This window comes from Oratosquilla oratoria, unplaced genomic scaffold (assembly GCF_046742065.1).
Source record: "Oratosquilla oratoria isolate Oo_2021 unplaced genomic scaffold, ASM4674206v1 SCAFFOLD66, whole genome shotgun sequence".
Classification (NCBI taxonomy): Eukaryota; Metazoa; Arthropoda; class Malacostraca; order Stomatopoda; family Squillidae; genus Oratosquilla; species Oratosquilla oratoria.
This window is the reverse complement of record NW_027467730.1, coordinates 403,467-428,706: the sequence shown is the minus strand read 5'-3', so window position 1 is coordinate 428,706 and position 25,240 is coordinate 403,467. Positions and strand designations below refer to the sequence as shown.

General features: G+C 40.4%; 1 protein-coding gene across 7 annotated transcripts in view; it reads left to right on the top strand.

Annotated features, from left to right (window-relative positions):
- The window catches only part of LOC143023843 (uncharacterized), a 36,273-nt gene extending 11,260 nt beyond the window's left edge, over positions 1–25,013 (top strand). For 2 of the 7 annotated variants that reach the window (XM_076182485.1, XM_076182479.1), the window contains 3 exons: positions 3,411–3,525; positions 3,695–3,801; positions 4,656–4,731. The gene's annotated coding sequence lies outside the window, so the exon portion shown is untranslated. Of the gene's footprint in view, positions 1–3,410; positions 3,526–3,677; positions 3,802–4,655; positions 4,732–13,637; positions 13,762–24,999 lie in introns of those variants that run through there. The other 5 variants (XM_076182480.1, XM_076182484.1, XM_076182486.1 and 2 more) reach the window with 5 other exon arrangements.
- The last annotated feature ends 227 nt before the right edge of the window (positions 25,014–25,240 follow it).

The window sequence follows — 25,240 nt, the reverse complement described above, 5'->3', positions numbered from 1 at the left end:
CAGTGGAAAAGAAATGGAATATTTTGACAAAAATTTACAAAAAAGGAGTGGAAAAGTATGTCCCAAGACAAAAACAAGAAAAAGAATATGTAAAATGCTGGTACAACAAAAGTTGTAGGGAGTTAAAAGACAAAAGAGACAAAGCCTAGACCAGATGGAAAAAAGACAGAAGACCTGAAAAATGGAAAATATATACCGGTTATAGAAATGAATATGTACAAACGTGCAGAGAGGAAAAGAGAAAATATGAAAAAGACGTCATAGAAAAATGTAAAGATCAACCAAAACTATTCTACAGATTTGTAAACAATGAACTGAAAAACAAACAAGACTTGGAGAAATTAAGACAAGGGGGAGTTGAATTCACTGTGGAATTGGAAATGGATGTAATTATGAACAAACATTTTAAATCAGTGTTTACAAGGGAGAACATACAACCTGAAGAGATTGAATGGAAAGAGAAAGTCCCCCCTATAGAAGAAATAGAAGTATCAAAGAATGAAATATTGATACACTTGAGTAATCTTGATGTCAGAAAATCGCATGGACCAGATGAAATAGCAAACTGGATTCTGAAAGAATGCAGGAATGAACTGGCAGACAAAATACATAGCATAATAAGCAGTTCCTTGAAAGAAGGAAAAGTTCCAGAAGATTGGAAAAAAGCAAATATAGTACCTATATATAAAGGAGGAAATAAAGAAGAACCTACCAACTATAGACCAGTCTCTCTAACAAGTACAATAGCAAAAATTTGTGAAAGAATTATCAAAAATAGATGGGTAAAATACTTGGAAAAAAACAACGTACTAAATCCAAGGCAATTTGGATTCAGACAAGGACGATCATGCGTCACCAATTTAATATGTTTCTATTCAAGGCTAATAGATATAATACAAGAAAGAGATGGATGGGCTGATTGTGCATTTCTAGACCCAAAAAAAGCTTTTGACAAAGTACCACATAAGAAGTTACTTAAGAAACTAGAATCTGAAGGAGGAATACAAGGTAAATTACTAAATTGGATGGAAGACTTTTTGCAAGAAAGAAAAATGAGAGTAGTGATAAGAAACCAGCACTCAAAATGGAATGAAGTAATAAGCGGTGTCCCGCAGGGAACAGTTCTGGCCCCAATAATGTTTGCTATATATATTAATGATATGGATGAAGGAATTGAAAGCTATATGAGCTTCTTTGCAGACGATGCAAAACTACTGAAAAGAGTGAAAACTGAAGAAGATTGTGAATCACTACAGAGAGATCTAAATACAGTACAGGAATGGAGTAGGAAGTGGGAGATGGAGTTCAATACAAAAAAGTGTAGTATAATGGAATTTGGAAAAAGCAAAAACAGAATAACAGGATCATATAATTTGGGAGAAGAAGGAATAAAAAAAGTAGAAAATGAGAAGGACCTGGGAGTCATTGTTATGAATAATATGTCACCTGAGAAACATATAGATAAGATTTTTGGAGAAACTTATAATTTAATAAGAACAATCAAAGTGGCATTTACATACCTGGATGAAGAAATGGTGAGGAAAATCCTAATCACCCTGATAAGACCAAGATTGGAATATGCAGCAACGATATGGTCACCAAGTACAAAAAAATGTATAAAAAAACTTGAAAGAATACAAAGAGCAATTACAAAACTGGCACCAACACTCTCAAAACTATCATATGAAGAGAGACTACAAAAACTTGAACTACAGACACTAGAGCAAAGAAGAGAGAGAGGAGATTTGATAGCTATTTACAGAATCATGAAAGGCATAGAAATTACTGATAGAGAGAATCTGATAAAATGGGATGACAGAAATACAAGAGGACACGGAAAGAAAATAAAAAAAGACAGCTATAGAAGAGATTTGAAAAAGAACAGCTTTCCTCACAGAGTAATAGACAGTTGGAACAAGTTAGATGAGAAAGTGGTGTGTGCAAAAACAATACATGAATTTAAAAATTGTTTAGATAAAATGAGATATGAAGACGGGACCCCACGAGCATAGCTCCCCTTCCCGTAAAATACAACTAGGTAAATACAACTAGGTAAATACACAGTTGTAAACCATTATAAATTTCCAAAGTGGTCAAGTCACCCATAGGCAGCTCATGGAAGGGTGTAGGCCTTTCAAACAGAAACTGTACGATTTATGTTTACTATAAACTGGCAATTTACCAACATGGGTAAGTGCCACCCTGGGGCGAGTTGAAAAGAGCTGAACCCCCACCCCCACACACACCACCACCACCTTCCACATCTGATGGTCACTAGTACGACTCACGTGTAAGATTCATCCTCAAAACAATGTTCATACTCACAACTCATGATAAATAAATCCTGCATTGAAAGTGCATTACAGTAGTGGGAATTTACTTTACCTTCTTTTCACCAAAAGTGCCCCCCCCCCCAAACATCCCGCCTCAGGTCATTGCCCCCCCCCCCCCAAACATCCTACCCCAGGGCATTACTCCCCGCCCCTCCCTTTGTTGGGGCCCTGTAAACTGGTGCCAGAGAGTTGTATCCATAGTGAACGCAACATGGGGAGTATTGCGCAGACTGCTATCGTATATGTTTACAGTCCTCCCATTTTATCTCATAATGAGCTCTGACTGAATGCCCCCAGGACATATGCATTGTGGTGAGCAGTAGGCTGGTCTAAACCATACAAATATACATCCTCTCGTACAAGGGATATTTTCCTTGCTGTTACTATGTTGTGGGAGGTATTTAATTTAACTGGATACAAAGGGAATAAAGATTCAGTTAGATTTAAGGCTGGTGGTTGTGAATGAATGAAAAGTAATGGTACAAGATCCATTTTAACATTCTTGTAAGTTTTGACTAATTCATTGCATAGTGATGAATATGTTTATGTTAAAGATAATTCTTCTTTCCAGGCATTCTACCCATCATTACTCGTTTTAGAGTTCTATGGTCCTCCATAAGTGCCACATGTCCAGCCCATCTCAGTTTTGCTCTGCTTATAAATGTTAAAATGATAATGAAGAAAATTAAACTAAAGGCTGTATGTAAAGATGACACCCCTCCCTCCCCCCCAACACATGCTGTTCCACAACTGCAGGTTCACATATTCTTATATTTTGCATACTCATAGATGTAACAGTCCACATTTTGTGTCAAAAATAGTTTCTTTTAAATGACTTTTGATCGTTAAGAGGGTGTTGAGAACTATTTTGGCACCTTCCAATGGTTATTACCTTTTTTTGTTCGTTGCTTTGAAATTGCTCTCATAAATTCCACATTGATGGGGGTCCTGTGTACATCGTATTGAGATCAATCAATTGGTCTCTCTCTCTTGCAGAAGACCCATGGTCATGAGGCAGCCATTAACAGCCTCCATCCAATATGGACCAACAAGTTTTGCAAATGTTACATTTTTCAGGGCACATGAAGAATTGTCACCCCAGAACGCCCACATGAAGAATTGTCACCCCATGAGATCCCACCTGAAGAATTGTCACCCCAGTATGCCAAATATCAACAGTGGAATAAAGATTGTTAGTTTAGGTTGATTGAGAGTTGTGCTAATTGTTATCAACTTGTACAACTGAATAATCGTAAACCCAGAATGGCCCACATGAAGAATTTTTACCCTGTCAAAGACTGGGGTGACAATTCTTCATGTGATCCCATATTTCTTTGCAGACAGTTTTTGTTTTATTGCAGAGATCATATTGAGAAGGATTTGATCAACTTTGCCAATGACAACCCTGGCATGGTGGTGTACCTAAAACCTCGGAGGCATTGATCACCTTGCATCAAGGCAGAGTACTGTAAGTTTGACTTTTGCAACAGGTAGTAGCCTCTTTTTACATTGGAGCTTAAACTCAGGAACCTGTAGCAGTGGCAAACCTAAGACCCTCATACTCCTGGAACAGTAACAGCTCTCCCCCCTAATCCCTTGTAACAAAAACACTGTTACCTACATTATTGAAAAAGTAATTTTTTTCCCTTTGAAGAGCTGGAGTTCTTCTTAGCTTAATCAAATTTACTGGTGTTAGCCTGAATTAAAGATTTTATATTTAATGACATTCGCAGAGAATTCACTTCTAAAAGCCTGCCCGCACACCAATGTTCCCTCTTAATTCTTTGCTGTGAGTGAGCACAGAAATTTGGTTGTGTGCAAATTTTGCCTTCTTTGCTAAGTATGTGTGTACTTATGTGGGTCACCATACTGACTGCAGAACACAATACAAAGGATCTCAAGACATGATTTTATGAAATTGACAAATTCTCAAAATCACCTTTCTTTTGTTTTAAATTGTTATGAAATTATACAATTAATTTCTTTAATTAGAAATTTTCAATTTCATCTTGAAAACCTTGTGTGCACATATATTTTCCTTTGTGTACTATTTGTAAAACGTGTGTGCATGCACATGCACACAGCTTAGAGGGAACATTGCCCTGCACCCCACTTGCAGCATAGTAATTGAGCAAGCAAAGAAATCTATTTACAATTTGATTATGACTGAGACATATTTTTAAAGGAAATGTATCTAGAATATACAACCTTGACAATTTGTTTGTTGATTTATTATTATTATCATTATTATATATATATATATATATATTTTTTTTTTTTTGTCTACTCATGGCATATTACTAATTAGATCTATGGTTTCAGTAAATGGAGGAGAGGAGTATATAAACACCCATGACCTGAATGGGGAGGAGCTAGTTGCAAAATGGGTCGAGTACATGCGTGGGCGATCAGGGTACCCAGTGGAGCGTCTCCTCAAATATCAACACACAGATTCATTTCTCAGTGTGATGTATGTTTGCCATTTAGTCACTTTTTTGTCTTTTTTTTTCCCCATTTTTTCCAGGCTTTATCTCTTCAACCTTTCGCCTCGCTACACTTTTTATTATATCAACACTTTATGTAAGCCCTTTTGTTGTTTCTGCTTAGGTACATGTTTCTTTGTTCCCTCCTTATATTTTTCTCTAAAAAATGTTCCATTTCTCTTCCATCTTTGTTTCATCATTTGAAAATTTTCCCAGCTAGCATTTTGAATTTTTTTTCCAAGTTTTACAAAGTCAGTTTTGTTATACTCTTCAATCCACCAAGGCATTTACTCGCTTCTCTCAATCTATATTCTACCTCCACCTTCACTCCACCTTTTCCTGAGGAATAGACATTTGGGAATGGATGCTAAGAGGAGACTGTATGAAGGAGTGATTGTGCCAACAGCACTGTATGGGGCAGAAACATGGAACATAAGAGAGAAGGAGTTTGAATGTGTTTGAGATGAGGTGTCTGAGAAGTATGATGGGGGTTACTAGGCTAGATAGAGTGAGAAATGAGGGGGTGAGGGGAAGAATGGGGGTGGAAAGGGACTTGGGAGATAGGGTTGATGAAAGAGTATTAGGATGGTTTGGACACATGGAAAGAATGAGTGAAGAAAGACTAGTAAAAGAGGTATGGAAGGCAGATGTGGAGAGAGTGAACATGAAGGGACGTCCTAGGATGAGTTGGATGGATGGGGTGAAGGGGGCTTTGGGGAAGAGGGGAATGTCTGTTGAGGAAGGACGGGAGAGGACAGAAGACAGGTGAATGGAGAATGGTTGTACAGGTAGTCGTCGACTTACGACCGAGTTCGGTTCCGACAGACAGGTCGTAAGTCGATCTGGACGCAAGTCGGTCTTTATATATATACAGTATATATTACCCTTTAAATATTTTTGTTACTGTGTATATATATATATATATATATATATATATATATATATATATATATTGTATATTATAGTTAGCATATTGAAATAATCTTAGCATCTTTGAACTATGTTGTACAGTATTTTTTAACCTTTTTGTAGTTTTATCTGATTTTCTTTGGGAAACGTAGCCTAGGCCTAAGCATACTGAATAAAATCCTATCCTCTTTAACCTATGATATTTAATACTGCATTTTTTAACTTTAATATTATTTTACCATCAGACTTTCTTTAGGAAATGTATGCATACTGAATAAAATCTTATTATCTTTGATCTACGTTGTTTAATATTAATTTTTTTTTCTTCTAATTTTCGTTAGGAAACATAGCCAAGGCCTATGCATACTGAATAAAGTCCTGTCATCTTTGACCTACTAATACTTTTTGTTGGTTACATTAAAATCATAGTAAGGCAAAATTAGGATTTTTTTTTTATTATTTCAAAACACATTCATTTCGTTTACGTACTGTACCGAAAATATTGTTATCGACAACAGACTAGGCATAAACAAAGTTTACTGTTACATTCTATTAATCGCAAAACATAAAGATACAAAATGCTGAACCGAACATATTGTTATCGATAACAGACTAGGCATAAGAAAGTTTTACTGTTACATTTTATTAATTGCAAAACATATAAAAATAAAAAATGCAAGGCAAAATTAAGATTTTATTTTATTTCAAAACACATTTTTTTCGCTTACGTACTGTACCGAACATATCGTTATCGACAACAAACTAGCCTAGGCATAAAAAAAAAGTTTTATTGTTACATTTTGTTAATTGCAAAACATATAGAAATACAAAATGCAATGCAAAATTAGGAAACATTTTACTTCAAAGAAAAAAATTGAAAGAATATTTAACTGGGTGGGATGCTGATGGTTTCGGCAGCCTGCCAAAACTATCGTACTCGCGTCTCGCGGCATGCGGAGTAATTGTTCTGCGCTGCCAAGCATAACATTGCAGTTCTATTACTCTATTAAATGTTAAATATTATTGCACTATCTCGTGGTTGTAAAGTCGATCAGTCGTAAGTTGCATAGGTCGTAAGTCGACGACTACCTGCATATGAATGATGATGTGATGCATGAGGTGGAATTGACAGGGGGATGGGGGTGAGGTAGTATGTGTGAGCAAAATTTGACGCAGCCCGAAGGGATTCCTCCCCGTCTTCTCCTTTTATGCAAGGGGGGACGGAGAGGGGGGTCGCCGATTTAATGAAGCGGCCTTTCTGTGGATGTGCTGTGTCTTGCGACACTGCTTCTGACCCAGGGCAGTGGACAAGGTGCAGGGATGACCCGTCATCCAGGAAGTGCTGAGAAAGGAGGGAGGGTGGAGGGATGTGGAGTGTATTCAGGGATGGAATGGGTGGGAATGCCTTTTCCTTTTTGGCTACCCCCTTGTAAGGGGGAAAAAGCCTTGGTATATGTATGTAGTTTTGTTATACATTAATCTTCCTTCTCTGTGTTTCTCATTTCTTCTCACATCATTTTGTTCCTTAAGGGGTACGCGACACCTGGAGGTCATTTTCTAAAATATTTAGAGTAAAGAGCTGAAACTTCTCAGGTAAATAGGTATCCATATTGCTTACATTTTAGGTGAAGCAGAATGATGTATGTACATATGTACACATGTACACATGTACGTATACCAGTAGCGACATTTAAAAGTGCACAGCACCATAATACGTGGACCAATTTGTTTTATATTTTGGCTATGATTAGTCAGTAGGCACACCTAGGGCCGGTCATTGAGTAATTGAACAATTTCCTTTATACTTTTGCATACAGGCATTTCAATTTTAATGGCTGGCAAAAATCGTGAAAAATACAATTTTTTTGCTCTTGTTTCCATTATTACTCCGAACTCTTTCATCCTATTCAAAATATTCGAACGATCGGCCCTAGCAGTTACTAAAAGTAATATTATCTGTAAGTTTCATTTAAATCTAATGTATATTAGATTTTTTATGATTAAAAAAAAGTAGAAAAATATCGAACGGAGATATGGCAACTTGAAATATGAATATATCTGTAACTTGCTTATAGTTTCACCAATTTGACTGATTTTTTCATGGCTTAATTCTTATTATATAATAAGTAAGTACAGTAAAAATTATCAACATATTTTAATTATAAGTACTTTAAATACTGAAAAACTAAAGTATAAGTATGTCACAGTAGTGACGACGCACAGACGACAACATCATATAATTTGCTTTTTTGCACCTTTGGCGGTTTCTTCATATGAAACCTCTCTGCTGGGGGTCTTCAGGGTATCTAAATCATTGGAAAGAGGTTTATTTTCCAGTAGTGGGCACCTTCTCTTTCCTCATCAGATTCCCCTCGCCAATCTATGTTGGTAGGGCACCCCCTCCAGCATCATATGATGTCCCTTCTTCTTTCTTCTTCCTGTATAGCCTTGATCTTTTTCCTCTTGCTTTCTTCTTTGGATTTAATCTTCCTCTTTGAATTGTTTAGTCTAATGTTGTCCTTTACCTCTGTCACCGTCACAGAGGTGCAGGTGAGGGCGGTGGTGGAGTGAGAGGTGGTGAGATCTTTAGTCGTCTTTGACTGCTTGCCATCTTTGACTGCTGTTTTTTGTCATTGTGATGTTCTTTTGTTCTTTTTGCTACCCATGATGACTGTACTAAAGAGTAATATGTACTAGCTAAAGTAATAGATTGCAATGAGAGCTCATGAGACATGCGTACTTCCCTTTTCAGAGTTAGCCGGTAACTAACGCTTAGTTTCGCACAAAGTTGGCGAAATATTCTCCCTCCACCTTCCTCCCTTCCCCTCCACATTCGTATTGGACGTTGATACACTGGGCGAGTGTAAATTCAATCAAATTTCAACGTTATTCGCTGCGCCTGAAGGTCCTAAGTGGCACGCCTCCTTCTAGTGTGGGTTGCGCCTTTAAATCTGTCCCTTTAATCCTCACCCAGGACCTTTAAATTGCGCGCGGCTGGAAAATTATTTGTCGGGATTTATTTCTAAATGGTATACAAACATTTTGAACACAGTTTTGAAAAATGCCATATCTTGACCAAATTTACCACCCCAGGTGTTGCGTACCCCCTTAAGCTCGAACTCTATTAGTAGGTGGTCACTCTTCCAGGCTCAGAAGTGAATATCTATTCTCTATGGTTCTTCATTGTGTCCATATCTAGTGTTTTCTTTAACCCATTGTGTCAATGTATAATCAGTGGGCAAATCCAGTAGGACATTGCCTAGAGTTCCTCTCCACCTTTTATTGTCAATTCTTCCCAATTCATTTCCTTTGCATTTTCTTGCAAAATACTGTTAATATTTATTTGGGCATTTAGCAAGGATGCAAACACATAATTTTTTGGGTGTGTGAGTAACAATAGTAATACTTTTCTCAATTTTAGGGGATGGGCTGAAGCCCCTTACCCCCTTGTATAACAAGTGCTTGCACCCATGCTATGTAGGAATGCAAATATTGTAATATTAGGCCTATACCTACCTGTAGATACATGTATTGCTGATTGAATGCTATAAATTTGTTTACTTTGGTTGTAGTGAAGAAATATGAAAATGTGACCCCATACATGATGAGCAGAGTAATTTCAATTTTTTATATACAAGCAGCGGCTTTGCTGCAACTACCTTCGGCAGGTTGCTTGTCCTGTGGCACTTGGTCGCTTTGTTTGCGGGCCATACAATCCACAGATGCGTTTTATTTCTTAGTAGACGGTTTGCCTTCGTCAGATTCTACCTCAGTATTTTTCTGCGTGAAACCTACATTTGGGCGACCTATGTTCTTCGTCGCTGTCTTCATCTCTCATCCTCTTCATCATGGTGAAGATCTGATCCAACTTCTCGTGTAGTTCCTTATTTTCCTTCCTTAGTTTGTCCAAAATCTAATCCTTAATATCCTCCAATGAATCTCCAGTGGTTGATGTGTAGATGGTGTCATAGTCTGGCATAATCATCTTGATAGCTTCTTCTATTAGTTTGAATATGTCTTCAGGAATATTGATTACTCCGTGCTCAATTAAAAAAATATTCATGAACAACTTATACACTACATTGTGTGGTCGTTTCGTTACTATTTTTCCGTTTTCTTTGGTAGTTCCGGTATAGATAATCAGAGAATCCCTTACAGAAGTGTCTCCCAAACACCGCCACCACTGAGGTAATTTCAGAATCATTTTGAAAGAGTTATGTTCTTGGTTTGAGGTTAGATTGAGCGTTGTGTTCGATATTTTTCTTTTTCGTTTCATTTTTATGCTTAATCACAGCTTTTACCTTTCTTATAGCATATTTGTTGTGAATAACAGTTCTTTTTGATGTTTTGAAAAGTCTTTCTAAGAAATGCATCTGGAAGTTCCTGTGATCAGACTTTGCACCATGTTTAACGAATATCTTATATCCTGGGAAGTATTGCCGCGTGAACGCCTCTGAATCCTCCTCTATCATATTGTCCGAACACTCCAATCCGTCAAACATGTCATCACTGTATTTGAATTGTTTATCGTTCTCTAGAGTTAATTTGAAGGCGATCACCTTCCCTTGGAACTTGTGTATTGACACTTAAACATTAAAGGTCTTGATGTCAGCGTACAAACCATGGAACATTTAACTGTACTCGTCCCTTAGTCTAGCTGCCAACACCTTATCTTCTTGGAAAGTCTTCTTCATTATACCCTTGATACAGGTAAACGTCGACTTACGATGGCATTAGGTTTCGATAGAGCCGTCGTAAGACGATTTCATCGTAAGTCGATCCCCAATTTGTGTATCACTCTGTTCCGTGGTCACTGTACCTAGCCTACCTGTATATTAACCACCAGAGATACTGAATATAGCCTATTAAACGTGTACAGTAGTTTATTTAATTATTTTTATTCTTTTTACCATATTCAAACACTATAATATGTATTTTCAGTACGGCAGCAGCCAATGCCAGCCGTACGACGTGTCGTAATAATACTCGCATCATAAAATATAGTCTCCGCTTATATCGCTCGTTCTCTCACCCGCGAATTTTGAAAACCACAGAGAACGGGATTCAGGGCACATTTGAGAGAATGTTAAAACACAGGGGCGACCACAATAAATATAATCAAGACGCCGATATGGCAGCGTCGCGAATCCACTTGCTCCTCATGACGCCTACATGTGCGGGACCGTATGGAAGGGGTTAAATATATCATATCGTCATCATTGTAAAGTCGAAAAATCGTAAGTCGCGGCCATCGTAAGTCGACGTTTACCTGTACCTGTTAGCCTCTTCCATAGGTATCTCTGTCTACGCTTCTTCGCCGTTTCGTCTCCTGGCATCGTATCGGCAGTCGTTATTGTATAGCCAATCACCCTTACGGAAGTGTCCCCCAAACACCGTCACCACTGAGGTAATTTCAGAATAATTTTGAAAGAGTTATATTTTTATTTATATATTGAAAAACTATTTATTTATGGTGAAACTACAAATTGAAACATCAAAATAAAAATCTATGGTAAAACTAAAAATACAAAATAAAATACAAAATAAAGAATATTTTAGGGAGTTGTTAAATGTGAAGGAGGATAGGGAAAGGTAGTTGCAGTGGGAAGCGCTAAGAAAATGACCGTGATGAGTGGAGAAATAAGGAAAGATGAAGTGAAGGCAGTTGTTGAGATGATGAGAGCAGGTAAGGCACCTGGGTTGGATGGATGTCATGCTGAATGTCTGAAAAAAGGAGGTAGAGAGATGGTGGACTGGCTGGTGAGGTTATTTAATATTTGATTAAGAGAGGGTAGAGTGCCAGAGGACTGGAGAGTTGCCTGTATAGTTCCACTTTACACGGGAAAAGGGGACAAGTGTGAGTGTAGTAGTTTCAAAGGGATCAGTTTGTTAAGTGTAGTTGGGAAGTCCTATGGGAGGGTCTTGATTGAGAGGATTAGGAGAGGGAGTAATTGGTGAGGAACAGTGTGAGTTTAGGACAGGTAGGGGTTGCGTATATCAGATTTTTGTGGTAAGACAGATATGTGAGAAAGGTGTAGGAAAAGGTAAGGATGTTTTTTGGGCTTTTATGGATCTGGAAAAGGCTTATGACAGGGTAGACGGGAAGGCACTGTGGGAGGTATTACAGACATATGAGATAGGAAGAAAGCTGTTAAGAGCAGTCAAGAGTTTTTATGAGAGGAGTAGGGTGTGTGTTAGGATTAGAAATGAAGAGAGTGAGTGGTTTGAGGTAAAGGTGGGACTTGGTCAGAGATGTGTTCTGTCACCCTGGCTGTTCAATCTATACATGGATGGGGTGGTGCGAGAGGTAAATGCAAGGGTAGTGGGTCAGGGGTTGAAGATGGTTAAAGAAAATGGAGAAAAGTGGGAGATAAGCCAGTTGTTGTTTGCTGACGACACTGCTTGTAGCAGGATCAGAGGAGGGAGTTAGTAACAGTTTGAGAAGGTGTGTGAAAGAAGGAAGTTGAAGATAAATGTGGGTAAATACAAGGTGATGAAATGTACAATGGGAGAGGATAGCAGCAAATTGGAAGTGAGACTGGTGGCAGTGGATAGCTTTAGATATTTGGGTGCAAATATGGCAGGAAAGGGAGGAATGGAGGTGGAGGTAGAATGTAGATTGAGAGAAGCAAGTAAATGCCTTGGTGGATTAAAAAGTGCAATGAGAAATAGACATTTGGTAATGGATGCTAAGAGGAGATTGTATGAAGGAGTGATTGTGCCAACAGCACTTTATAAGGCAGAAACATGGAATATAAGATAGGAAAAGTATAAATGAGTTTGAGATGAAATGCCTGAGAAGTATGTTAGGGGTTATTAGGCTAGATAAAGTGAGAAGTGAGGTGAAACGGGAGTTGGGAGATGGGGTTTATGAGTGTTGGGATGGTTTGGACACATGGAAAGAATGAGTGAAGGAAGATTAGTGAAAGAGGTGTGGAAGGAGTGAACATGAGTGGTCGACCTAGGATGTGATGGATGGATGGATGGGGTAAAAGGGGCATTGGAAAGAGGGGAATGTCTGTTGAGGAAGGATGGAAGAAGATAGAAGATAGGGGTGAGTGGAGAAGAGTTGTATTTACCTAATTGTAGTATACAATTGTGTATGGATGATGCCGTGATGCATGGAAGGGAGGGTGGGGGATGGGTGTGGGTGAGGAAGTATGTGGAAATGATATTTTGATGCAGCCTAAAGGGATTTCTCCCCATCTTCTCTTTGTCTGCATGAGGGGACGAAGACGGGGGTCACTAATTAAATGAAGCGGCCTTGCTGCATTGCTTTTGACCCAGGGCAGTGGGCGAGCTGCAGGGATGACCCATCATCCAGGAGGAACCAAGAAAAGAGCAAGGGAGGGAGGGGTGGTGAGTGGGAGTGAAGTATGGGGGAATGAAATGGGTGGGAGTGGATTTATGTCTTTGAGTTTGGCCACCTCCCTTGTAAGGGGGGAAAAGCCCTTGACAGTATATGTACAGTATGTATAGTGTGTTATATCATTCTGGCTATAGAAATATGTCTCAATGCAACTTTTGTTGTTCAGAATGGCTGTTGTGGTTCACTATATAATTTGAATTATTTTGTATTTACCTAGTTGTATTTTACGGGAAGGGGAGCTATGCTCGTGGTGTCCCGTCTTCATATCTCATTTTATCTAAACTATTTTTAAATTCATGTATTGTTTTTGCACACACAACTGGTGTAGCTTTTGTGTGCTTTGGCAAAAAATTATGCTATCATTTGTTGCTCAGTGGCTGACATAAGTTAACATCAAGGATTATGTGGATACAGATGAGATTGGGACAGAAGATAATGGGTATTTGTGAGTGGATGTGACCTTAGTTTTAATTCTTCCAGCTAATGGTCATTTGAGATAAATTTGATAGATTTAGCTGATAACATTTGATATATTTATTTCAGTTTGATAATGCAGTTGCCCTTGCAGCTGCAGATGGCATCTCCAGCTGCAAAGGAGTGGCTGCAGAAGAGAAGAGACAATGATGTTCAACCCTGGACACTCTTTGTTGATACAAGCAAATTCAAGGTGAGTGATAAATATTATGTATAGAAAGACATGTTAGAAAAAATAATATATTACCTCTCATGTATATTTACCCACAAGAAATGAGCTATGCTCATGGGGTCCTGTTATGTATGCATTTACCTAACTGTAGTATGTAGGAAAATAACAACGCTTGTTGGGTCCCATCTACTACTCTCCAATATGACATAATACCTATTCTCAAAATCATGTACAGTTGCAAATTAATCTATATCCTTAATTTCAATGATCATATTTAGATTTGAATTCATATTTGTCTGTCTTATGTGCACAGCCTCCCAAATAGTTCTGCCATATCACTTCTTTCTTCTCAGGTTCCATGTGGGTGGGGGTGCGGAGTTAGCTCCTTGATAGTTGGTATGGCTTATTATTTCTACTGCAATCCTTGGACCAACAATTCTGTAAGGGTTCTAACAGGGTAGAACATGGAGGAAGGGGGTACTGGGGTAGCCATCAGACAAGAACACGACATAGCAAGTGGAAACTCTGTTGAGAGCCTGTGAAGGTGATCGTGTTCCTCTATTTTGTTATGAACAACACAAGGCAACAACAACTGGTAATGTGTTCCACTTGTTCACTGCCTTGTTTTGGAAGGTGAACATATTTAAAAATTCTTTGACTATTTGATGTGTCTGTGATGACACATATATATACCAAAGGCTTTTCCCCCCTTACAAGTGAGCTTATAATATGAAGGAGTGATTGTGCCAACAGCACTGTAAGGGGCAGAAACATGGAACATAAGAGAGGAGGAGTTTGAATGAAATGTCTGAGAAGTATGATAGGGGTTACTAGGCTAGATAGAGTGAGAAATGAGGAGGTTAGGAGGAGAACAGGGGTGGAAAGGGAGCTGGGACATAGGGTGGATGAAAGACTATTGGGATGGTTTGGACACATGGAAAGAATGAGTGAAGAAAGATTAGTAAAAGAGGTGTGGAAGGAAGGAATATGAGGAGTCCACCTAGGATGAGATGGATGGATGAATGGGGTTAGAAGGGGCTTTGGGAAAGAGGGGAATGTCTGTGGAGGAAGGATGGGAGAGGACAGAAGATAGGGGTGAATGGAGAGGGGTTGTGTATGGATGATGCTGTGATGCATGAGGGGCAGTGGGTGGGGGTGGGGGGTGAGGAAGTATGTATGAGAAAAATTTGACACAGCCCAAAGGGATTTCTCCCCGTCTTCTCCTTTTCTGCTTGAGGGGACGGAGAGGGGGGGTTGCCGAATTTATGAAGCGGCCTTGCTGTGGATGTGCTGTGTCTTGCAACACTGCTTCTGACCCAGGGCAGTGGACAGGATGCAGGGATGACCCGTCTTCCAGGAGGTGCCAAGATAATAGGGAGGGTGGAGGGGAGTGGAATATATAGGAAATAGAATGGGTGGGAGTGGTTTCTATGCCTTTTTCTTTTTGGGTACCCCTCCATACAAGGGGGAAAAAGCCTTTGGTATGGTATATGGTACAAGGGAGGTAGCCAAAAACAAAGGCATAAAATCCACCCCCACCTATTCCATTTGCACATACCCCACTTCCATTCACCCCCCTTCCTCTCTCTTATCTTGGCTGCTCCTGGAAGACAGGTTATCCCTGCAACTCGCCCACTGCCCTGGGTTAGAAGCAGTGTTGCAAGACACAGCACATCCACAGCAAGCCTGCTCCATTAAATTGGCAAAAAAAACAACAACAACAACAACCCTCTGACCCCTCCTGCAGGAATGGAGATGGGGAGAAATCCCTTCAGGCTGCATCAATTTATTTTTCACACATACTCCCTCACCCCCCCATCTCCCACCCACTCCCTTTCATGCATCACAGCATCATCCATACACAACCATTCTCCATTCACCCCTATCTTCTGTCCTCTCCCGTCCTTCCTCAACAGACATTCCCCTCTTTCCCAATGCCCTTTTTACCCCATCCATCCATCCATCTCATCCTTGGTTGCCCCTTCATGTTCACTCCTTCCGCACCTCTGTTACTAATCTTTCTTCACTCATTCTTTCCATGTGTCCAAACCAAAGGATTACAAAGGAAGAGCATGCCGGCAGTAGACCTTTTGGTCCATAACTAGGTTGGATGTGGAAAGCATAGATAATAAACAGGTAGATAAAAGAATAAAATAAGTAAATAATGAAAAATGAGGAACAAAAATAAGAATACTTGACAATAAATGAATAACTAGAAATAAACCATTAATAATAAGAAATAAAATAAAAATGCCAGTTATTACAGCTTATTTCTTAGGTGCTTATCTAAATGAATCTTAAAACTACTTTTTTATTAGGGAAAATAGATTCAATACTCATTCATCAACCATATCTCCCAACTCCCTCATACTACATATTCTCCTTGCTGAATCACAACACTGTTTTAGACCACTACACTCCACACTCTTCTAATAAATCTCACACAAAGAATATTAGATGGCATCAATTCAGATAGGCCCCATCACAGAACACTTCTTATAACATTAGACATTGGTAAAGCTTTTGATGCTATCCCCCTCCACAAAGTAACAAACAAAATATATAACAAAGACATGCACAATAACACTAAAAGATACATACATATACCAAGGCTTTTTCCCCCTTACTAGGCAGGTAGCCAAAAAGGAAAAGGCATAAAATCATTCCCACCCATTCCATCCCCGAAAACACTCCACACCCCTCCACCCTCCCTCCCATCTTAGCACCTCCTAGATGACGGGTCATCCCTGCACCCTGTCCACTGCCCTGGACACAGCACACACACTAAAAGATGGCTGGCCATTTATCCGGCAGGCAGAAATGCTTATGTGTCATATGATGGCCAATCATCGCACACCAGAAACATTAAGAATGGAGTACCACAGGGCTCAGTTCTATTCCCCACACTCTTTATTCTATACATGCATGATATACTTACACCAGACACCTCAGAAATACAAATCTCTTCCTATGCAGATGACATAACAATCACAATAATACAGCCATGCCTTGATACACTCAACACATGGTTTATTACAAAGAGACTCAAAATAGCCCCAGCCAAATCCACAGCAACACTTTTCACCAACTGGACAAAAGAACACAAATACATTCCTCATCTCTATATGGTGTAACATATGATATATCCATGTCATTTAAACAACACATCACAAACATAAAAAGTAAATGCACACCTAGACTCAATGCACTTAAATCAATTACTGAAACAACATTTGGACAAAACAAAGAAACTTACCTTAAAATAAACAATTGCATACACTCAGTGATGAATTATGCAAGTCCAGCAAGGGCACCTAATCTCAGTGAGACACACCTCAACACCCTTCAGACCATACAAAACATACATACATATACCAAGGCTTTTTCCCCTTTACCAAGGAGGTAGCCAAAAAGGAAAAGGCACAAAAATCATTCCCACCCATTCCATCCCCGAAAACACTCCACACCCCTCCACCCTCCCTCCCATCTTAGCACCTCCTAGATGACGGGTCATCCCTGCACCCTGTCCACTGCCCTGGGTCAGAAGCAGTGTCGCAAGACACAGCACATCCACAGCAAGGCCGCTTCATTAAATCGGCGACCCCCCTCTCCGTCCCCCCATATAAAGGAGAGGACGGGGAGAAATCCCTTCGGGCTGCATCAAAATTTTGCTCACACACACTACCTCACCCCCCATCCCCCCGTCCATTCCACCTCATGCATCACAACATCTTCCATATACAACCATTCTCCATTCACCCCTGTCTTCTGTCCTCTCCCGTCCTTCCTCAACAGACATTCCCCTCTTCCCCAAAGCCCCCTTCACCCCATCCATCCATCTCATCCTAGGACGTCCCCTCATGTTCACTCCCTCCACATCTGCCTTCCATACCTCCTTTTCTAGTCTTTCTTCCTTCCTTCCTTCCATGTGTCCAAACCATCCTAATACTCTTTCATCGACCCTATTTCCCAACTCCCTTTCCACCCCTGTTCTCCTCTTCACCTCCTCATTTCTCACTATCTAGCCTAGTAACCCCCATCATACTTCTCAGACACCTCATCTCAAACACATTCAAACTCTTTCTCTCTTCCTCTCTTATGTTCCATGTTTCTGAACCATACAGTGATGTTGTCACAATCACACATTCATACAGTCTCCTCTTAGCATTCATTCCCAAATTTCTATTCCTCATTACCCTTTTTATTCCACCATACAAAATAAAGCCATAAAGACAATTAAAGGCTGTACAAACACAACGCCTACAGAGCACCTAACTTTGAAACAAAAGTCCTCAAAGTCAAAGATCACCTTGACAAGAGAGACACACAAACACTTGCTGCAGCCTCCACAAACACAGCACACCCACTACACTATATAGCAGAACACACACACACACCAAGAAATATAAAAAAAAAACACCCAAATATCTATATCACACACAAATACTCTCTTCTCTTCCTCCAAAACCACCAAATACCAGCCTCCGGAAACATATTCATGATCATATCACTCACTGCTCCATTAACACACTAAAGGACAACACACTGCTACATGCCAGACCCCCTGATAGCCATCCCTCTGAATCCTCTCTCCCACGAAAGGACACAGTCCACCTGACCAGACTGCGGTGCAGCCACCACCCAGCAACCCTTCTAAGTTACCAGAAGAGGCTGGATGACTGCATTGTGGAGAAATGCCCAGGATGTAACACTTCACCCCATACTATCCTAGTATATTTCGTTTTATGGAAAGGAGATGTAGAAGTTAAAAGTGACGACCAGCGTTCTTCTTTTCAAGGGGATCCCACTACTCAAAAAAAAAAAAATAATAATAATAATAAATAAATATAATAAAAAAATAAAAAAATAAATGAATAAAAGTAGATTACCAACAATCCCTTGTATAACCAAACTAAGTTAATGTGTTACCATGATAGGCAGAAAAATATTAATTGTAAAGGTATATTGGTAACATGCATTCTTATTTGTTTGGCTTTACATGGAAATTCTATTCATATAACCAAGACGGATATTATTTTTACTCGTTAATATTTACTTAAGTTTTCTATATGTAAAAGACCCAGAAGACATGGAAATTTACTCGATCTGTTGATCACTAGCCACGAGAGTATGACAATTGTCGATATAGAAGTTGGTGAAACCATTGCAAATAGTGATCACAACTTAGATTCAAATTGCTAAAGTACTTGTGTACTAGGTATTGGTATAATAGTTGTATTTACCTATTTGTATTTTACGGGACGAGAGCTATGCTTGTTGTGACCCATTTTTTATCTCTCCACATCCAGTTTATTCTTAAAATCTTGTATAGTTTTGGCACTCACTGTTTCCCCGTTTAGTTTGTTCCAGACATCAGTCCATGTGGGAAGCTATTCTTTTTCAAATCTCTTCTGTAACTGTCCTTCTTTAGCTTCTTTTCATGTCCTGTTTCTCTTGTCCCATTTTAATAAGTTGTCTAGAATTTCCTCCCTTTCATAATTCTGTAGATAATTAAATCACCTCATTCTCTTCTCTGTTCCAGTGTTGATAGATGTAACTTATCCAATCTTTGTTCATATGTCAAAATTAAAAGTGTAGGTGCCATTTTTGTTGCTGCTCTTTTTTTTTTTCTTTTTTCTTTCTTTTTCTTTACTAGGTGCCCATAGTGTCGCAGCATACTCTAATTTAGGTCTTATCAATGTAATTAATATTTTCTCCATTTCTTCATCCATGTAGTCAAAGGCCACTCTCATTGATTTTAATAAGTTAAAAGTTTCTCCAACTAGTTTATTAACATGTTTATCATGCGTCAAGTCACTCGAGATAATTACTCCTAGGTCCCTTTCTGAGTCGACTTGTTTGACTTCGTTGTTACCAATTTTATATTGACCCGATATTCTATTTTTGCTTTTTCCAAATTCCATTGTACTGCATTTCTTAATGTTAAAGTTCACTTCACACTTCTGACTCCATTTCCATATTTTATCCAGGTCTACTTATAGCAATCTGCAGTCTTCTTCTGTGCTTGCTCTCTTAAGTAATTTGGCATTATCAGCAAAGAGGTTCATGTAATACCTCACTCCCTCATCCATATCATTTATATAAATGGGAAACATTAAAGGAGCCAATACAGAGCCCTGTGGGATGCCACTTATCATATCTTCCCAGTTCGAGTTCTTGTCTCTAAGTACCACTCTCGTTTTTCTCCCACTCGAGAAATCTCTCATCCATTCCAGTAGCTTACCTTGTATTCCTTCTATTATTTCAATTTTTCTTATTAGCTTTTTATGTGGTACTTTGTCAAAAGCCTTCTGCAAGTCTAAGAAGGCACAATCAGCCCAGCCATCTCTTTCTTGTATTATTTCTATTAATCTTGAGTACATACATTATACCAAGGCTTTTTACCCCTTACCAGGGAGGTAGCCAAAAAGGACAAGGCATAAAATCATTCCCACCCATTCCATCCCCGAAAACACTCCACACCCCTCCACCCTCCCTCCCATCTTAGCACCTCCTAGATGACGGGTCATCCCTGCACCCTGTCCACTGCCCTGGGTCAGAAGCAGTGTCGCAAGACACAGCACATCCACAGCAAGGCCGCTTCATTAAATCGGCGACCCCCCCCCTCTCCGTCCCCCCATATAAAAGAGAGGACGGGGAGAAATCCCTTCGGGCTGCGTCAAAATTTTTGCTCACACACACTACCTCACCCCCCATTCCCCCGTCCATTCCACCTCATGCATCACAACATTTTCCATATACAACCATTCTCCATTCACCCCTGTCTTCTGTCCTCTCCCATCCTTCCTCAACAGACATTCCCCTCTTCCCCAAAGCCCCCTTCACCCCATCCATCCATCTCATCCTAGGACGTCCCCTCATGTTCACTCCCTCCACATCTGCCTTCCATACCTCCTTTACTAGTCTTTCTTCACTCATTCTTTCCATGTGTCCAAACCATCCTAATACTCTTTCATCAACCCTATCTCCCAACTCCCTTTCCACCCCTGTTCTCCTCCTCACCTCCTGATTTCTCACTCTATCTAGCCTAGTAACCCCCATCATACTTCTCAGACACTTCATCTGAAACACATTCAAACTCCTTCTCTCTTCCTCTCTTATGTTCCATGTTTCTGCTCCATACAGTGCTGTTGGCACAATCACTCCTTCATACAGTCTCCTCTTAGCATCTATTCCCAAATTTCTATTCCTCATTACACTTTTTAAACCACCAAGGCATTTACTCGCTTCTCTCAATCTACATTCTACCTCCACCTTCACTCCACCTTTTCCTGCCACATTTGCACCCAAATATCTAAAACTATCCACTTCCTCCAGTTGCTCTCCCTTAATGCTCACTTCCAGATTACTGCCACTTCCAGCCCTTGTACATCTCATCACCTTACTTTTACCCACATTTATCTTCTGCTTTCTTCTATCACACACACTCCCAAACTGTCACCAACTTCCTCAATCCCTCCTCCGATCCTGCCACAAGCGCAGTGTCGTCTGCAAACAACAGCTGGCTCACCTCCCACTTTTCTCCATTTTCCTTAACCATCTCCAATCCCTTTCCCACTACCCTTGCATTCACCTCTCGCACCACCCCATACATGTATAAGTTGAACAGCCAGGGCGACAAAAACAAGCAAGGCTGTCCCCAAAGTCCGTGTGACGGATAAAGAGATTGCTGCCATTGGTCGCATTAACATTCAGTACTTCAAAATTCCTCCAGCATTAGAACCTATCATCTACAATCCACTGGTTCGCACGACAGAAGAGGATCCAACATCAGAGTTAGATATACTGTGGAAGACATCGTTACCTCCCACTCTCCAAGGCCATCATGGTTTGGTATGATGCAGTTCCTGCATCGAGGTCAACACCCAGGAAAAGCTTCTGTGACATTCCTTCCAATGATTGACCTTGATCCCAGTCAAGCTTCATGTATCTACTCTACAATGAAGTTTGTGTCTACCCAAGCTCAACTATACGATGTTACTCCAGTCCTCACATTCGACCAACCCTTGTACTGGAAAGCTTTAACGATTATAATATAGGTCTCAATCAAATGACAGTGATCTCAAGCGCATAGTCCTCAGGCTTGGGGGATTTCACATGCAAATGAGCTTTCTTGGGAGCATAGGTCACTTAATGGCAGGCTCGGGACTGCAGGAGTTGCTGTAAGTGGTATATGCTGGAAACACAGTGCCCCACATGATGACAGGCAAAGCTGTTTCCAGAGCAGTGCGGGGACATACGCTGGTAGATGCTGCACTGAACACCATTTTGGTTGCTGATGCCTACAATGTGCCTGTGCCAACCAAAGACACAGTTCAGGAACCACAAGTGGCAACTGCTGATACTGAGACAGATAATGTAGAACCACAAGATATTCCTTCAGATACAGTGACGACTGACATAACTACAGCAAGTGAAGTGTATGACAGAGCAATGTCCTCTTCCCTCTCAGTGGAAGAAGTTTGTTCTGCAAAAGTGTTGCAAAGAATCCAGACTGAACTTGACAACAAAAAGGATATGATGACTATGCCAACAGCAAAACTCTGGTTGCAGTATCTCAACATGGTGGACATCTTGCGGAAATTTATTAAAGCTGAAAGAACAGGGAACTGGAGCTTACACCTCCAATGTGTGCACGATATGCTTCCCTACCTTGCCACTTCTGGACACCGACAGTATACAAAGTCTGCATATGTATACCTGCAAATGATGACGAAACTACCAAATAAGCATCCGGATGTGTATAAGAAGTTCCAAGAGGGATACCATGTTGTGCGGCGCAGTGATAGATACTGGACAGGGCTCCCCACAGATCTGATCATCGAACAGGTTTCGATGAGAAGTATAAAGACGCATGGGGGCCTAACTCCAGGAAAAGGGATGACAAAGACTCAGCGCTTACTGTGGGCCCTATCCATGCCAGCATGCGCAAACATCAATGATGCAATGCAGAAGTTCAGCGGGGTCTCCTAGGAAACCAGCGACCAGCACAAAGATATTTCGAAGGCTGGACAGGCCAGAGATGTCAAGGACACCCTCGATCTTATCAGCTATCTGAAGGAAAGAGATCCATTCAAGGAGAATACCTCACTTCACAACATTGCTAATGGCATGGCCGCTCAGGACGGAGTCAATGTTGACCAAGCAAAAGAAATTGGAGACAAGATTCTTGTGAGCATGGCAGGGAAATAATCTGTGGAAGAATTCACCTTCCGAAAAGCCGATGAAGCAATGACACTTGCATCCAGATCAACTGTCAAAGTCAGAGGGGAATCTGTAGTAGTGGATCCACAATTGGTGTTCCAGCGACTGGTAATTGGTATGAATGGTGCGAAGACTTGTCAACGTTATTTAAGTTCGAACTCTGTAGCCACCCTCCTGCCTTATTTGACTCGTCATCCCTTCCCTTGCAGGCCAATAAGGCAGTCCTTGCTGATGTTCTGTGGAAGTCTATAGATGAACAACGTGAGCCGAGTGGAGACCAAGTCCAATATGTCCTTGATGGCGGCACGCTACTCCATCGGATTCCCTGGCCAAGAGGTTCCACATATGATAGTGTGTGTCAGATTTATGTCAGATATGTGACACAGAAATATGGAGCTGCTGTCATTGTTTTTGATGGCTACAGAGATGAACCCACAACTAAAGATGCCACACAACAAAGAAGAACAGGAACCTGCTCTAGTTTGACCGTAAACTTTGGTGGTGATATGATCATCCAATCCAAGAAGGAGGACTTCCTGAACAACAAGACAAACAAACAGCGCTTCATACATTTTCTCAGCGACAAACTAGAAAGGGCTGGGTGCAGCACAGAACACGCAAAGCATGATGCTGATGTCCTCATTGTTCAAACAGCCCTTGCCTTTGCCAGAACAAGAGATACGGTTCTCATTGGTGACGACACAGATTTGTTGGTCCTACTGTTGTATCACGCTGATATGACCGCAAACGAACTGTTTCTGGTATCAGAGTCAAAGCAAGCCACCAAATCGAGAAGGGTATGGTGCATAAAGCAGTCGAAAGAGTTGCTGGGTCCTCAGATTTGCGACCATCTGCTCTTTGTCCATGCTGTTCTTGGCTGCGATACCACTAGTCGCCCGTTTGGATTGGGAAAAGGTTTGGCAGTGAAGAAGGTGAAGACTGATTCCCTGTTTCGTGAGCAATCAGAGATGTTCCACAAATCAGAGCAAACACTGGAGGATAAACGGTTCTGTGACGAGATTTCCAAGAGCACATCTTCCGTGGAACCACAAACTCTACCCCCAACATCAGCAGCTGCAAGATTCCATAGCCTCCGTGTCTATTACCAGGTAATGGAGTGGAAAGGAACATGAAGCCACAAGATTGGGGATGGCACATTGTGGACAGAAGGTACATGCCTATACAGACAGATCAGCCCGCAGCACCACCGGAGATACTGGATGTCATCTGTTGTAGCTGCAAGAAAAACTGCAAAACAAGGAGGTGCACATGCCAAATATATGGTCTCCATTGCACTGCCGTGTGTAGAGAATGTCGTGGTACAAGTTGTTCTAACTCACAGGTGCCAGATTGATCAGATAATGTAGACGACGACGCTTAAGCCGGATACCGCAAAGTGGCACAACTGGAATTGACACACTTGAAATTAATGTTGATGATCTGTTGTTGAAACATAGGCTTACTGTTGTTCATGAGTATGATAATAAACTTATCTCTGGCTACAATCGTGTTTTCCTACATTTCAGTAGGCCCTAGGTTAAAGAATGCACCGAAAATATAAAATGTTGAGCAAATACATTTTAAAAATGGACATTCTTTCCAGCATATTGGATTTTTGGCTATAAATTCTTTATCCAATAAAAATGTAACCTATTCCACGTGAATTCTTGTGTTCAAAAACCCCATTTTAGCACTTTAAATGACTCAATTATTACATCTAAATGCGGAGATATGGCAAATTATCGAAAATTGGCGGCCATATTGGATTTATGCAAATTAGACATATTTCCTCAATGTGGATTTCTTGGGACTTTTAGTCTGATGTTCTAGACACCTCATGGGCATGCCCTGTCGTGAAAACAATTCTGTTGCAATTTGTTCCAAGTTGGGCCCTAAAATGTGCTATATTGCCTGGACTACATCATCATTATTATTATTATTATTGTTATTATTATTATTATTATTATTATTACTATTACTATAATTATTGTTGTTGTTATCAACATCATTATTTGTTTTATTTATCTTTTGCAGCCCAAAGCTGGGGCGTCGTTCAGTTGGGGATGTGGCGTCATGGGCGACTGTGCACCACGCACCCCTGGCAAGTCATCTTTTCTGTCATCACCTTGACTGTCACGATACTCTCTGTCTCTGACGGTTACAAAGACAAGAAGCCGCCAGCCACATCTCAGGTAAGCGAGCACTTAATGTATTATCACACTGGGATTCACTAACGCCGACCGTTGAAAGTTCGTCTGAGTAAAAACGACTTCGG